The sequence below is a fragment of the Euprymna scolopes genome, chromosome 25 (assembly GCF_053919585.1).
Source record: "Euprymna scolopes isolate OS-2025 chromosome 25, ASM5391958v1, whole genome shotgun sequence".
Taxonomy (NCBI): Eukaryota; Metazoa; Mollusca; class Cephalopoda; order Sepiida; family Sepiolidae; genus Euprymna; species Euprymna scolopes.
Window position 1 is genome coordinate 51,045,399 of NC_136506.1, and position 16,381 is coordinate 51,061,779.

The window sequence follows — 16,381 nt, forward strand, 5'->3', positions numbered from 1 at the left end:
ATTGATCAATAATTCAGATAATGAATTGTAAGTCTTCATCAACGTGGATAGAGATATACAACCATATTACAACAGTTGATGGTTCCATTGAATACTGTTTGAACAAAATTCGGCCCTGGAAGTCTCACAAACCAACCCTCTCTTTGGTTAGATCAGGTCGTCTTTGAAAAGTACCCAAACGCGCTGAAAGGTTATTATCAAGGAAGGATATGAATTCGCCTAGAATTACTCTTGGAGAACTGCAGAAGGACTTAGAAAATAGTGAAATCAAAGTTAGCAAGGACACAATTTGCAGAACCCTTCACCTTAAAGATATCTTCTCAAGATCAGCAAGGAAAATCATCCTTCTTAAGCCAAAGCATGTTCGTGCAAGGCTTGATTTTGCAAATGAGTATGCAAGCAAGCCTCGAGAGTGTTGCTATAATGTACTTTTGTCATGTGAGATCAAAACTAACTTGTTTGACACTCCAAAACATTGAAAGTTTGGAGAAAAAAGGTGCGGAATGCCAGTCAAAAAACACTATTCCAATAGTATAATTTGGAGGAGAATCCATTATGATTCAGGGTTGTTTTAGTGTAGGAATAAAACGAAAAATGAATGGAGCACATTATAGGAGTATTTTGGAGAAAATCCTTAAAGAAAGTGTGAAGTTGCTCAAATTGAAATCAGGCTGGATCTTTCAACATTATAACGATCCAAAATACACTGCAAAACTCAAATAAAGTGAATGTTTAGAGTGGTCTAGTCAATCTCCTGATCTCAACCATATAAGGAATTTATGGGTAGAATTGAAATTACGGGTCCATATAAGAGGACCTTCAGATCTGCTATAGTTGGAGAGAATTTGTGTGGAAGAATGGAATGAAACAACAAAATACACATGTAAGAAGTTCGTAAGAGATTACTTAGAAAGTATACATGCTGTAATAAACAATAAGGGTTAGGCTACAAAATAGTATTATTTTGTAAATGTGTTGTAAAATGTTGACTTGCTAATTATTGAGTTCTCTTTTCGCGTTCTATTACATTATTAATTTTTATTTTCCCCACCGTTCGTATCTTAGTTTCAATATATTTTCTATGTTTATAAAAAAGTTTAATTACAATTAGGAAGCTAGAAATAAAAAAAACTGATAGTTTCAAATATGCATTGTAAACTTTTGCGGGGCACAGTATATATATATATATATATATATATATATATATATATATATATAACTTATATGCATATATATATATTATATATATACATATATATATATATATGTATATATATACATATATATATAAGTATTTATATGCATATATATGGGTATATATGTATATATAGAAATATAGATACATAGGTATATGTATGTATATATAAGTATACATATATATACATGTATATATAGCTATATTTATATGTATATATAGGTATACATATATATGTATGTATAAATACGTATATATAGGCATGTATACATATGTATATATAGGTATATATATTTAAATATAGGTATATATATGTATTTATTAATATATATGCATAAGTATATATATATGTATACATATGTATGCAAACGTGTATATGTATCTGTATATATATATATATATATGTATACCTAGGTATACATATATATATATGTATAATAAGATATGTGTATCTATACATATGTATATATAGGTATGTATACCTATGAATATATAGGTATATATATATGTGTGTGTGTGTGTACACATATGTATATATAGGTATGTATACATATGTATATATGGGTATATATATATATGTATATATATATGTATATATATATGTATATATATATGTGTATATATAGGTATAGATATAGGAATATATATGTATACATATACAGTTGTGTGCAAAAATATTCGACCTCTGTTTAAATTTTCTTGCTTCGTTGAATCTATACTTAAAAAATCTTCATAATGCCTTTTAACGGCTAATTATTAATAAATTGTATATTTTTCAACAATAAATGAGGAAAAGTAATTCGAGATTAATAATATATATCAATTTGTTTACAAAAAATATAAATATGGATGTTGCAAAAATATTCGACCCCTTTAATTTAAAGTTTAAATAAAAGTGTGATTAAGTTTATTATTTTAGTCTGACCTTGTATTTATTTCCTATAAATAACATTTATGACTCTACTGAATCTAAAATCAGTTCAAATTGAACTTCAATGCCATATTGAATGATTGAATAATTGTTTCAAGTAAAAAAAATATTTTTCAACGTCAACAAATCTGCAACTATGACAAAGAACAAAGAGTACTCTGAAGACATTAAAAAGAAAATAATCGATGCCTATCAGTCTAGAGAGGGTTATAAAAAAATTTCCAAACTTTTTTTCTATACCACGGTCGACTATTATGTCCATTATCAAAAAATGGAAAGTAAAAGGGATTGTATCAAGTCTTCCAAGATTAGGTCGTCCAAGAAAAATTACGACACGTGGGGCTAGGAAAATTGTTAGACAAGTTTCAATAGACTCTAAATCTAACCTAAAGGACGTGCAGAACGATTTGAAGAATGCTGGCTCAGATGTACACTTGTCAACTATTCGTAGGGCATAAAATCGTGCCGGATTACATGGACGTATTGCCAGAAGGAAGCTCTTACTTTCCAAAGCTCATCAAAAGGCTCGATTAAATTTTGCAAAAAAGTTCCTAGAAATGCCTATTGATTACTGGAATAATATAATTTGGTCAGACGAAACGAAAGTGGAACTATTTGGACGCAACCAGCAACGCTATGTTTGGCGAAAAGAAAATACTGCTTATAATGTGAAGAATACCGTTCCAACCGTTAAGCATGGAGGATGATCAATCATGGTGTGGGGCTTTTTCAGTATAAATGGAACTGGAAGATTAACCATAATCGATGGAAGAATGGATTCAGTAAAATATCAGTCCATACTGAAAGAAAATCTTGTTCAGTCTGCGAACCAGTTGGGGCATGGAAGGAGGTATACCTTTCAACAGGACAACGATCCTAAACACACTTCAAAGAGCACTAAGGCATAGTTAAAGAATAATAAGGTGAAAGTTCTAGAATGGCCTTCCCAGTCTCCAGACCTAAATCCGATTGAGCACTTATGACATGTTTTAAAAATTGCAGTACATAAAAGAAAACCATCTAATTTGATTGAATTAAAACAGTACTGTCAAGAAGAGTGGCTTAAACTTCCAGTGGACAGATGTAGAAGTCTCGTTAGAATTTATAGGAAACGTTTACTTGCAGTAATCAAGGTCAAAGGAGCTTCAACCAAGTATTAATGAAAAGGGGTCGAATACTTTTGCAACATCCATATTTTTATTTTTGTAAATAAATTTATTTATATTTAAAATTAATTACTTTTTATTATTTTTTGCTGAAAACTATACAGTTTATTCGAACTTAGTCGTTAAAGAAGGTTTTAAAGATTATTGAAGTATCCATTCAAAGAAATAAGACAAATTTGGTAGGGGTCGAATACTTTTGCGCACAACTATATATATATATATATATATATATATATATATATATATATATATATATATATATATATATAGAGAGAGAGAGAGAGAGAGAGAGAGAGAGAGAGAAATAAAAAGGAACCAAGCGTGTTTTGTGTTCCTCATCGTTTCGTCTTTATCTCGAGACTTCCTCTGGATGAATGAGATTAAGAAACAAAAACACCAGTACAAAATATTTGAAAATGTTTAATTTGCAAAGTGTGACGCTGTTCTATTTCAGGAAACAGGAAAAGAAAATTCAAAAAAGGAGGGGTGCTTGCGCTGTTAAAGAGAGGGAGAATTTTAATAACATCATATAGTCGTTAGTATGCTTTTTAAGGATATGAACGCAGTTGATATGCTTTCTGGAAAAATATATATGTTAAAATTCATATAGAGATGTATAACAGAAATGAAATGAGTGTGTTTTTTTATGTAATTTGTTGATTGAGATTATATGTATTAATTATTACAGGAGGTGCTTCTATAGTGTGAGACGGTTAACCGATGTCTGCAATTGAATTATGTTATTTTAATAAACGTTTACTTATTAATGGCGCTACATTATAGAAACCTGCACGTTGGTTAATTCTGCTTGAATTTGCGATAAGCGCAGATTCAAGAAGTCTCCGGCGCGGTTTATTTGAAATAAATTTAACTATTTTTGCTTGTTTAAAGTCAAAGGTGTCATTATGCTGCAATAAATGAGGGAATAATGCAATTAGAGAATTGCTGTTTTATATCTCCTTTATGTTCACTGAGCCTTTTTTCTAACTTACGTTGGGTTTCACCAATGTATCTATTATGGCAATTTTGGAGAGCAATAATGTATATACCTCCATCGGAAACTGGTTTGTTTATGAGATGTTTCTGAGTTGTTAATAATGGTCTTATACTTTGTGATGTGGTTTGTATGCTTGGAATACCAAGTTTGTTTTTTGTATTAAAATGATTGTCTTATTAGTGGGTGTAGGTAAAAGAAGATCTCTGTTTATGAGAGAAACGTCTGGTGTATATGACTTGCAATATCCGACATATTTCATATTGAATGCTAAGCGAAAATCCACACAAATATTTTCCAGCATAAATAATCAGAAATCATATGTACATACACACATATAAGCATATATACACATATATTTATGTACATACATATATGCAATATATGTACTTGTATACATACACACGTACATACCAATATACACAAGCATGTGGATACTCGTGTATACACACATATCAACACACACATACATATACACATATAAAAATATACTCATATTATATATACACATAATTGAATACATATATACACATATATAGATATACGTATATCTATCTACCCACCTATATATATATATATATATATATATATATATAAATCTGTATGCATAAATATACCCGTATATATATATATATATATGTATATATATACTTGTTTATTGTTATATAAACATGCTCACATCCCGCTGCTACAAATAGCCACTTGTTTCAATCAAACAACAGATATCATCAGGCAGCGACTTGACTATTCAAAAGTTCAATGAATAATGGATTTTTATTTTAGGTAGGAACTCTTTAAAAGTTGGAGTTAAAAAACTTAAAACACAGAACTTTAATTAAAAAATGTAAAAAGGGAGGGTTAGGCATATCCCCAAATCCATTAGTAAAAGAATCAGTGACAATTCTTCCAATCTTGAAACATTTAATAAACATAAATATTTCTATAACAGGGCCCTTAAGGATAGTGGATACAAAAACACCCAAATTGAGTTCATAGAACCAACACCCCCAAACACAAATACAAATAGAAACCGTAAGAGAAAAATCCTGTGGTACAATCCCCCTTTTAATCTGAAACTTAAAACAAATCTAGGAATGAAATTCTTAAACTTAATTAAAAAGCACTTCCCTATTAATAACATACTACATAAAATTTTCAATAAAAATACAATAAAACTTAGTTATAGCTGTAATAAAAACCTTGAAAAAATAATTAAAAAACATAATAACAAAATATTAAACAAAAATAGCACACCCATTGCTACCGAAAGTTGTAACTGTAGAATTAAATCAAAATGCCCTCTTAAAGAAAATTGTCAAATTACTTCTGTAGTGTACCAAGAAACTATTTCTACTAAGGAAAATCCGAATGAAAAAAAATATTACATAGGAATGACAAATAACAATTTTAAAGAAAGATTTACCGGTCACAAGTGCTCTTTTGAAAATAATGAGTACAAAAATAGAACTTCCTTGTCTAAATATTACAATGGACTAGTAGAGCAAGGTTACTCCCCAATAGTAAATTGGAAAATTTTAAAGAAAGCGAAAACCTGTTCATCTTTAAACTCGCCTTGCTACCTATGTCTTTATGAGAAATTATTTATACTTACTTTTAGAGAAAGAGATAAATTATTAAATAAGAAGCACGAAAATTCAATTAATTGCAAACATTATAAAAACCATCTTTTAAGTAATTTAGTTTAGATATAAAATTTAAATAAATTTAAAATTGTCACTGATTTCTATAATTTATTAAAATACTATTAATATACTTTCTCCTCTCCTGATTTCATTCTTTACTTCTCCTACCTTATATACCTGTGTGTCTATGTGTATATGTATGTGTCTATGTATTTATTTTATGACCGTGTGTACTTGGATTTATATATTTCTATATTATTTGGTATACCCTCCCATGTTTATTCAATCCATTTGTATGTTTCTATGTGTGTATGCATCTATCTGTACTCTTGCCAAATTATTTGTATTCTTATATTTATATATATAATTTATGTAAATTATACATATTTATGTGTGAGTATATATATGTGTGTGTGCGTTGTTGTTTATTAGTATATGATTGTGTGCATATATTTGTGTATTTTTTGTATGTATGTGTAGACATAAGATTACATATATATATATATATATATATATATATATATATATATATATATATATATATGCTTATTTGTATGTCGGTTGGTTCTCTGTGGGTATATACATATGTATTTTATTATTTTTAATTTGGGTACATATCTACCTGTGCGTCGCTACTTTTGAGTATTTCGTTGATTTAATTACTTCTTTTGCCTGAATATATTTATATATTTATAGGTAAGTGTACTTGTATCTGTGTTATTAGTAATCTGGTCTTGAATGTATTAATTTGTGATTTAATATGACTTTATATCTATACTTAAATAGCTTAAACTTTCAACTTAATAGTATAGTTACACCTTTACTTATGTGCATGTATATGTATATATATATGTATATATATATGTGTGTGTATGTGTGTGTATATATGGATATATATGTGTGTGTGTGTGTATATATACATATATGTATTGTATTCTTTTTATATACATATATATATTAGTAGTTTTTTATTTAGAATTATTGGACCTATTTAATTTATTTAATCCCCTCTTATGGCTAAATATGTTATATTAAAAAGATAATAAATATTAATTTTATTCTGTTTTTATTATTATTATTATTAATATTATTATTATTATTATTCATTACTATTATGTTTATTATTATTAATAATAATTTTAATATTGTTTTATCATTATTTATTTCTTTTATTTATATATTTATTTAATAAAAACGCGGAAACTTTAAACTTATATCATTTAGCATAAAGGGCCTAATTAATTGTAGACGTATGTTTGAATTGCGTTGATATTACTCGTGGACGTATGTGAGAGGATAAATATGCTGGCTGGATACATTCATTGCTTTTTTTGACATGTTCATTTCTGACGCTTGGAGTGTATCTTCTGTTTGTATTTGTAATAATATGTTTCATTACTGAATTGTATAATTGTTCATAAATTGGTTGACACGCAGATCTTTTTCTTTTTCTTTTTCTTTTTCTATATACTGTCAAATTCTTACTTTCTCTCTTTCTCTCTTTGTCTATTTAACTAGATCTATTTATTCTTTCCTTTTCCTTCTAGTTCTTATTCTCTTTATAATAACCATTTATATCTTTTTTCTTTTCTTCTCCATATCATATATATATATATATATATATATATATATATATATATATATATATATATATATATATATATATATATACATATACATATATATTTTTTCTCTCTTCTTTTTCTCTCTATTTTTTTCTCTCTATTTTCTTTCTCTATCTCTTTCTCTATTCTTTTTTTTCTCTTCTCAATCACTCTCTCCCCATTGTAATCTTTTAACTTTATTTAAATTGCCCCTCCCTTTTTACATTTTTTAATTAAAGTTCTGTGTTTTAAGTTTTTTAACTCCAACTTTTAAAGAGTTCCTACCTAAAATAAAAATCCATTATTCATTGAACTTTTGAATAGTCAAGTCGCTGCCTGATGATATCTGTTATTTGATTGAAACAAGTGGCTATTTGTAGCAGCGGGATGTGAGCATGTTTATATAACAATAAACAAGTATTATCAGCTCTTTTTATTGAGCACTATCTAACAACCTCGTTGAATTCATTAGTCCATTACTTTTGAATATAAAAAAACCGAGTATATATATATATATATATATATATATATATATAATCTGTATGCATAAATATACCCGTATATATATGTATATATATATGTATATATATATAAATCTGTATGCATAAATATACCCGTATATATATATATATATATATATATATATATATATATATATATATATATATATATATATATACATGTATACGCCTCCTTGGGGGTATGGGTGAGGATGTGTGTATGTATCTGTGTATGAGCGCATCCATGCTTACTCACACGTACCCAATTTAGCACCTTAAGGAAAATTTTACGCCGGCGGGAGCGGCACGGGTGTCTATGCATGCATACGCGCATATTTGCATATATTTGCACGCCAGGGCAGAGATGTATGTGTACATGTGAACGTTTCTTTAAGTATATATGTGTGTACGTGCGCATGTCTGTGCTCCCGAGCACGGCCACTAGCTAACCCTCTCCAAGCACTTAACAACAAATAAAAACCAAATAAATAAACCGAATCATAGCCCCCCCCGCCTCCGAACCTAAGCGAACACCCAACAGGTCAAGATATACTTATCAAGAAATCATCTCACCAACGAGACGCCAAAAACTTAAACATTAAGACTCGAATTTTAAAGTAATCCCCTCCTCCTACCCCCACATATCTCCCTCTATGTATGCCTATGCCCTCAGCTACACCAGAAATGAACTTCCCAGACCCTCCCCCACAACCACCTAAGGTCCTTAAACTCCAAAACTAAAACATTACCGACATACCAAGCACCCCCTCCCACCTTCCCCCTTGTTCCCTTCCTCCTTTTTCCGCTCTTTTCGCACCCCTCCCCTGACATCATTCACTCTTTCATCTCATCATAACGAACATTTCCGTTAAAGTCTGAGGAAGCTACAGACGACAAAAAAACGGCCGGGTAGCTGAAACAATAATGTAACTTAACAGAAAGATACCGTAATAAAAAACAAAACGCATACATATAGCTATATATATATATATATATATATATATATATATATATATATATATATATATATATATATATACACCAAAGAAATATGTACCTATATCTATACATACCTATATAGCCGCACTGATGAGCTACGAAACAGTGAAACAGTACTGTATGTGGATGACTATATATATACATATAGTTATATGTGATGTGGATGACAATATATATATATATAGTCATCCACATATAATATATATATATATATATATATATATATATATCAGAATAAAGTTATTCAATAGATCTACTGATGATGATGATATACTTGGTTTTTACAAAACATTATTGGCTGTAATATTTTACAAATACAATCCCAGCTAGAAAAATTGCTCAATATACCAGATATTTATATATATATATATATATATATATATATATATATATATATATATATATGTATGTATGTATGCATACATATATATTCGCATATACATATATATACATATTTGTACATATATATACACTTTTACACATATAAATTATATATATATGTATATATATGTATATATTGTAACTGTGGAAATGTATATATATATATATATATATATATATATATATATATATATATATATATATATATATATATACATACTACTCGCAACCCGTTGAGCCAGCCAGTATGTTATATTAGCTATGGAATTCATGGTTGAGCGTGACACTTCTGACGTAAAAAAATTGTTGTTTTTTTTTACATAACAGAAACATTTCTAAGAAAGTATATTAAAATGAAAAAAGAATATATATATATATATAGATTTCTATGAGTCGTTCTGTTTATTATAACTGATTGTTTTTTTTTAATTTACAGCTATTAAATTTTAAGTGTTTGGCCATACTTATAGGTAAATGAACAGATACGATAATATTTATTATAGTTAAATTCAAATTTTGATATATCTGGGTGTTTTTAATTTCTTTTACATCGTTCGTTTCTGTATTACGTTTAAGCTATTTTAAACCCTACACTTTCCATGTTAAATAATAATTTCGAAATAATAACGTTTATATTAAAGCGTCCCAATTGTCCTTTTTTTTCGCGTTTAAATTATCCAAATAAACAATTGATAATACTGTCTGCTTTTTTTTTTTACATCGTTCATTTCCGTATTACGTTTCAGTTATTTTAAACCCACTCTTCCCATGTTAAATAATAATTTTGAAATAACGTTAATATTTCAGTGCGCAGGTTATTCGCGCATGTGCAACCGGATGTCGTAAACCAGAAAGTGGATTACATACATCGTTACAAGGTCATTTGTGTTTTATAATATATATATATATATATATATATATATATATATATATATATATATATATATATATACTAAAAAAAAATTTAAAAAAATTAAAAGAATATTTCATAAAAAAAATCTTTGTAATTTTGGGTTTTCCTTTCGATAAATAGTGCTCTCTCAATATGTTTAATGCTTTGCAGCCATCGTCCATGACTTCTCTCATTACCAGTGATAGACTTCGGTCATCTAAACACTATATTGATTCCGCAAAGACAGTTGCGTTCTTTTCAATGAAGTCGGGGTCGTTTCTGTTTTCAGGTTGTGTTTGAAGTACTTTGTGTAGCTTTTTGGATTCGTAGATATCCTAGAAATTTAACTTGCCACAATTCGAATTCTGATTCGGATCCATCGAAATAAAGACGCACGGTGGGCCCATAACCTCTAGCAGTGTAAGCCAAGTTTAGTTTCAGAACCGTTTCAGATGGTTCGTTGTTCTAAACAAATTTTGAGAGGTGACTGGTTTGCAGTAGACAGAACAGTTTCCTATGGTTCGTTGTTACACACAAGTCCTGAGAGGTAACTTGTTTGCAGTAGAAAGTTCCACAGAGCAAAATATTCTTACTGTGTCGAAACGGAGAAAAACATGTCATTGCTACAGAAAAGGCTTAATATTTATGGAGCAATTCTGGTTTCTGATTGGTTGGTAGCAGAACGTGAATTAATTCGATTCGTCAGTTCCTAGCAGCATCGTTTATAAATAGAATCGTCCGGCTGTGTGGGATCATACCTCCAAAATATTGCAACATATATATGTGTGTGTGTGTGTGTGTGTGTGTGTGTGTGTGTGTGTATGTATATATTTAAAAGTATATGCAGATATCCCTATCTTTGATATGGATATATATATATATATATATATATATATATATATATATATAGAGAGAGAGAGAGAGAGAGAGAGAGAGAGAAAGCCATCCTTATACAGTATTGCTAGACAAGCAACTACCTCAAATCAGGATCGAGACCCGATCGCCCAAACGAGCGGGGGGAGGGCTTCTAACCGTTGCACTATTCGCTTCTAATCGTTGCTTATGCGAGTAATTCGCTTCTAACCTTTGCTATGCGAATTAAATGAATTAACAATGTTTTGACATTATCCAAATACCTAAGCTCAATTTGTGTACACAAAGAGCATCGCTTCATACGCTAATGGTAATTAGTATATCAAGAAAGGGAGCATTATAGTCATCCACATTCAGTACTATTTCGCTGTTTCACAGCTCATCAGTGCGGCTAAACAAACAACTACCTCAAGCCAGGATCGAAACCCGACCACCCAAAGGAGAGTCGAGCTTCTAACCGTTGCGCAAATCGGCTGCTGCTATGCGGGCAGCGAATTAACAATGTTTTGACGTTGTCCAAATACTTAAGCTCAATATGTTTACACAAAGAGCATCACTTCATACACTAAGGGCAATTTGTATATCACTTTCTAATATGCTAAACCCAAGATAGTGATATATGCATATGATATATATATATATATATATATATATATATATATATATATATATATATATATATATATATATATATATATATATATATAGTAATTCAAGATAACCTAATCGAAAAATAAAAAGGCAACTGCAGCTTCTCTTCAAATTTTCGGATTTTTACCATGTCAAACCACATTTTAATTCCTTTTGACATATTGTTTGTTGCTATTTATTCTGAAGATTTAAGGACATAATAGATTCACTGATTGATATAATAATTAAGTGATTGATTTTGCGCTACGAAACAGATGCTGTCAAGAATTGTATAAGTTGTTAAGTTTTGAGACATTGTGTTGAACAAAGATGGTGACGAAGTTCAGATTAGTAACCAAGATGGTGTCCAAGAATCAAATGCGGTCCGTGGCATAGTTAACCTGTTAAGTTCTGAGATATTGTGTTGAACAAAGATGGCGGCGTAGTTCAGATCAGTAACCAAGATGGCGGACAAGAATCAAATAGGGTCCGTGCCGGAGTTAACTGCGAACTGATTGAATCCAAAATTCGACAATTTTTATAATAATTTTTAAACGTTTTCATTGGTTGTTTAGCACAGCCGTTGGTTATAAAAATGATTGGCGAATCCATTCGTCTCATACCCCCACCAGTCCTCTGATGGGGGAAGATTTCCTAGCGGCTTCAACTGCAGGGAAACAGGGTAGTACAAGTCAAGGATTCGTCACTTGACACTCGGCCCAACAGGTGAGGGGCCGGGAACCGGCCCAGCACCTGTTGGACTGAGGTATACCGCCTGGGTAATACGTAGGAGGTCCACCCTCCCAGGCCGTGCCACCGGGCTTTCCGGTGGGACAAGTTTATTGCTTGCTGCCTGAGGCGCCCCTACCGGGGAATGCCGACGGGGTTACTCAGGCAATTTTTAAAATTGCATGAGTGCCCCTCCTTTAGGGGAGCCTGCGGGATTCCCACTTTCCAGGCCTTGTGCCAAATAATGCTGATGTGGGCAGCATTTAAATAAATACCGCCACCAGTCCTCTGATGAGGAAGGTTTCCTAGCGGCTTCGGCTGCAGAGAGACAGGGTAGTAGTACTCGTCAAGGATTCGTCACTTGACACTCAGCCCAACAGGTGAGGGGCCGGGAACCGGCCCAGCACCTGTTGGACTGAGGTACACCGCCTGGGTAATACCTAGGAAGTCCACACTCCCAGGCCTTGCCACCGGGCTTTCCGGTGGAGTAAGTTCATTGCTTACTGCCTGGGGCGCCCCTACCGGAGAATTCTGACGGGGTTACTCAGGCAATTTTTATAATTGCAGGAGTGCCCCTCCTTTAGGGGAGCCTGCTGGATCCCCACTTTCAAGCCTTTTGCCACATTTTGCCGAGGTGGGCGGCAAATAAATAACTACCCCCATCAGGAGTTAAAAAACTTTTACACACACCCTTTTTGATATAATTGAAAAATCCTTTCTGATTCAATTTTGGTTTCACTTGAGAAAAGGAAAAAAAAAAATAAATAAATGAACAAAGAAAAATAAACCAATAAAATAATTGTTTTTTTTTTTTTTTCTTCTTCTGGTTTTGGGGGAATTTGTCTTTATTCTCATTGGTCAAAAAGAATTATTTATATATTGGTATTATGTGTTTAAAAATAAGCCATATTTTGATACATATAAACATAAAAACTTTTCAAATATATATAAAAATACAAATAGAATAGTTTTCAAATACCTAAATATATGCACAAAAATTCACAAATATACATTTTTTTTTCTTTTTATCAAATGTTTGCCAAAAGAAAGATACAAAATAGAACTATTTGACAAATAGGAAGTTTACAAAAAGTTTTAATAAGTGACTTTTTTGTAACAAAAACTGGAAACATTATGTTAGGTATTAGTTGGTTAATTTGGTTAGTAAGGTAGAAATGGTTGCAGTTTAACGTCTACCCGGGACAATTTACATTTTTGTGTGTGATTTTGACTGTTCATGCTTCTCCTTTTGGGTCTCTGAAAAGAGATTTATTCATAATTAGATTCCAAAAAGTTCGGTTATAAAATGTCTTAATTTTATTCTTTTTATAGGTTTAGTGAAAATGTCGGCTATATTACTTTTAGACGTCACATAAGTAAGAGTAATATACTTTTTCCATATTTCATCTCTTATAAAATGATATCTGCTTTCAATATGCTTCGACCTTTGATGAATCATAGAATTTGCTAATAAGATACTGCTCTGATTATCACAATGAATTACTATAGGTTTTTTACTTAGATCTGGTTTTAAAATAGATTTTAGAAGGGTGTTCAGAAAAATTGCCTCCTGCGCGGAATGACTAAGAGCCACATATTCTGTTTCACAAGTAGAAAGGGCAACAATTTGCTGCTTTTTAGTTTTTCAAGAGATCATAGATCCAGTCTTTGACAGTCTAAAACAATACCCCGCTATACTCTTTCTATCCTCAGAGTTAGCCCAATCTGAATCCGAGAAGCCTTTTAAATTTAGAGGATATGTGGATTTTTTAAATCTTAAAGATTGTTCCTTGGTTCCTTTTAGGTAACGAAGTATTTGTTTTGCACGATTAAGATCTTTAACTGTCGGTTTCAATAAGTTTTGAGATAGCTTTGTTACAGTGTAACATATGTCAGGCCTTGTTGCGGTCATTAAATAGATGAGGCTCCATACCATTTCCCTGTATATTCGGTTATCTATGAATTTTGTTTCGGTCCCTATATTTTTATTTATATCCATTTCGACGGGAGTTGAACGCGGCTTACAATCTTGCATTCCAAACTTGAGCAGAATGTTTTCAATGTATCGTGATTGGTTCATAGTTATAGTTTCATTTCAACAGGTAAATTTTATACCGAGTAACCATGACAGTCGTTCAAGATCGGCCATTTTAATTTTTTTATTTAATTCATTTTTAGCATCTTTTAAAGTGTTGTCACAGTTTGAGGCGAGTAATATATCGTCAACCCAAAAAACCAAAATCAACAATTTATTACCTACATTTTTGGTATACATGCACGCGTCTACGGGACATTGTTTGAATTCCTGTTCTATTAAATAATTATGGAGTGCTAAATTTCAATTGCGTGCACTTTGTTTTAGTCCATATAACGATTTATTTAATTTCCACACCCAATTTTTATTTTTCATTTTAAATCCCTCTGGAGAGTAAATGTAGATTTCACAGTCAATCCGAGCATTTAAATAAGCATTTTTTTTACATCCATTTGATGTACGTTTAAATTGTATTGAGTGACAAGTTGTAATAAAATTCTAATTGTCGTTAAATTTGTCGTTGGTGAAAATGCTGCAAAATATTCCACTCCAGAATTTGAAAAACCTTTTGCCACAAATCTTGCTTAAAAAGTTTCACTGCCAAAAGCTGTGATTTTTTTGGAAAAAAAAAACAGCGTGAAGAAATTATATTTTTATCTGTTGGTTTTGCCACTATTTCGTATGTGTTATTTTCAAATAAAGGCGTAATCTTGTATCTTTTCAATTTGTAAGAAGTCTGGACTTTTTCGCTCCCTTATTGGGTATCGACGTGTCTGGTTAATATTTTCGTCAGAAGTACTGTAATTGTCGTCGTTATTAATATTTCCATTGTGATCGATTAAGATGCTAGGTAATATTTCACGTTTTTCATCCACTAGATCGCCATTTTTTAAATTTAATGTATCATTGAATTTTACACATCTAACGCTTTTTATGGCATTTTGAGTTGCGAAGTAGATTAAGTATGCCGGGCTATTTTTTATAGTAAGTGCCTTTTTCGCTTTTAGTATTTAGTTTACTGGTGTTTTCTATAAATACAAACAATCAGAATCAAATAGATGCATTCTGTCCATTTTAGGTTTTATACCGCAAAACGCTTCATACGGCGTTTTTCCTAGCCTCTTATTGAACGATCTATTTCTGATATATGTTACTGCCATTAAAGCGTATGTCCATAAACTATGCGCTAATTTCGATTCGATAAGTAGGCATCTTGTCATCTCAAAAAGGGTCCGCCATGCCCTTTCAGCTGTGCCATTTTGGAAAGGGGAATACGGCGCCGATTTCTCGTGTTTAATACGGTGGTTAATTAATAGAAGTTCAAAGTCTTTACTAGTAAATTAAGTTTCATTGTCTGAGCGAATACATTTTACTAAACCGTACGGGGCAACATCAGCTAAATATTTCTTAGTGGCGAGGATAGTGTCGGATTTGTTTTTTAGAAAATAAACCATAATTAAACCGGAAAAATCATCAATAAATTTTAAAACGTACCTTAGATTATTTCTCCCCATCGGGATGATCGGACCTGCTAAGCCACAGTGCACAAGTGAGAGAATTTTCGTAGCTTTTTTGTCTGGCGTTCTTTTGTCATTTCCCCCTGTACACACACATCACAATTTTCATACCTTCGACTAATTTATTTAATATCAGCTGTATTGCAGTGTCCTAGAATTTTATGCCAGGGAACATACTTTTTAAATAATATAATCGGCCATTTTCTTTAATGTCAAATACAGTTCCATTCTGTATATCAATTTCGATGTATTTTGGCCAAATTTTATATTCGCGACTTGTTTAATTGAAGAA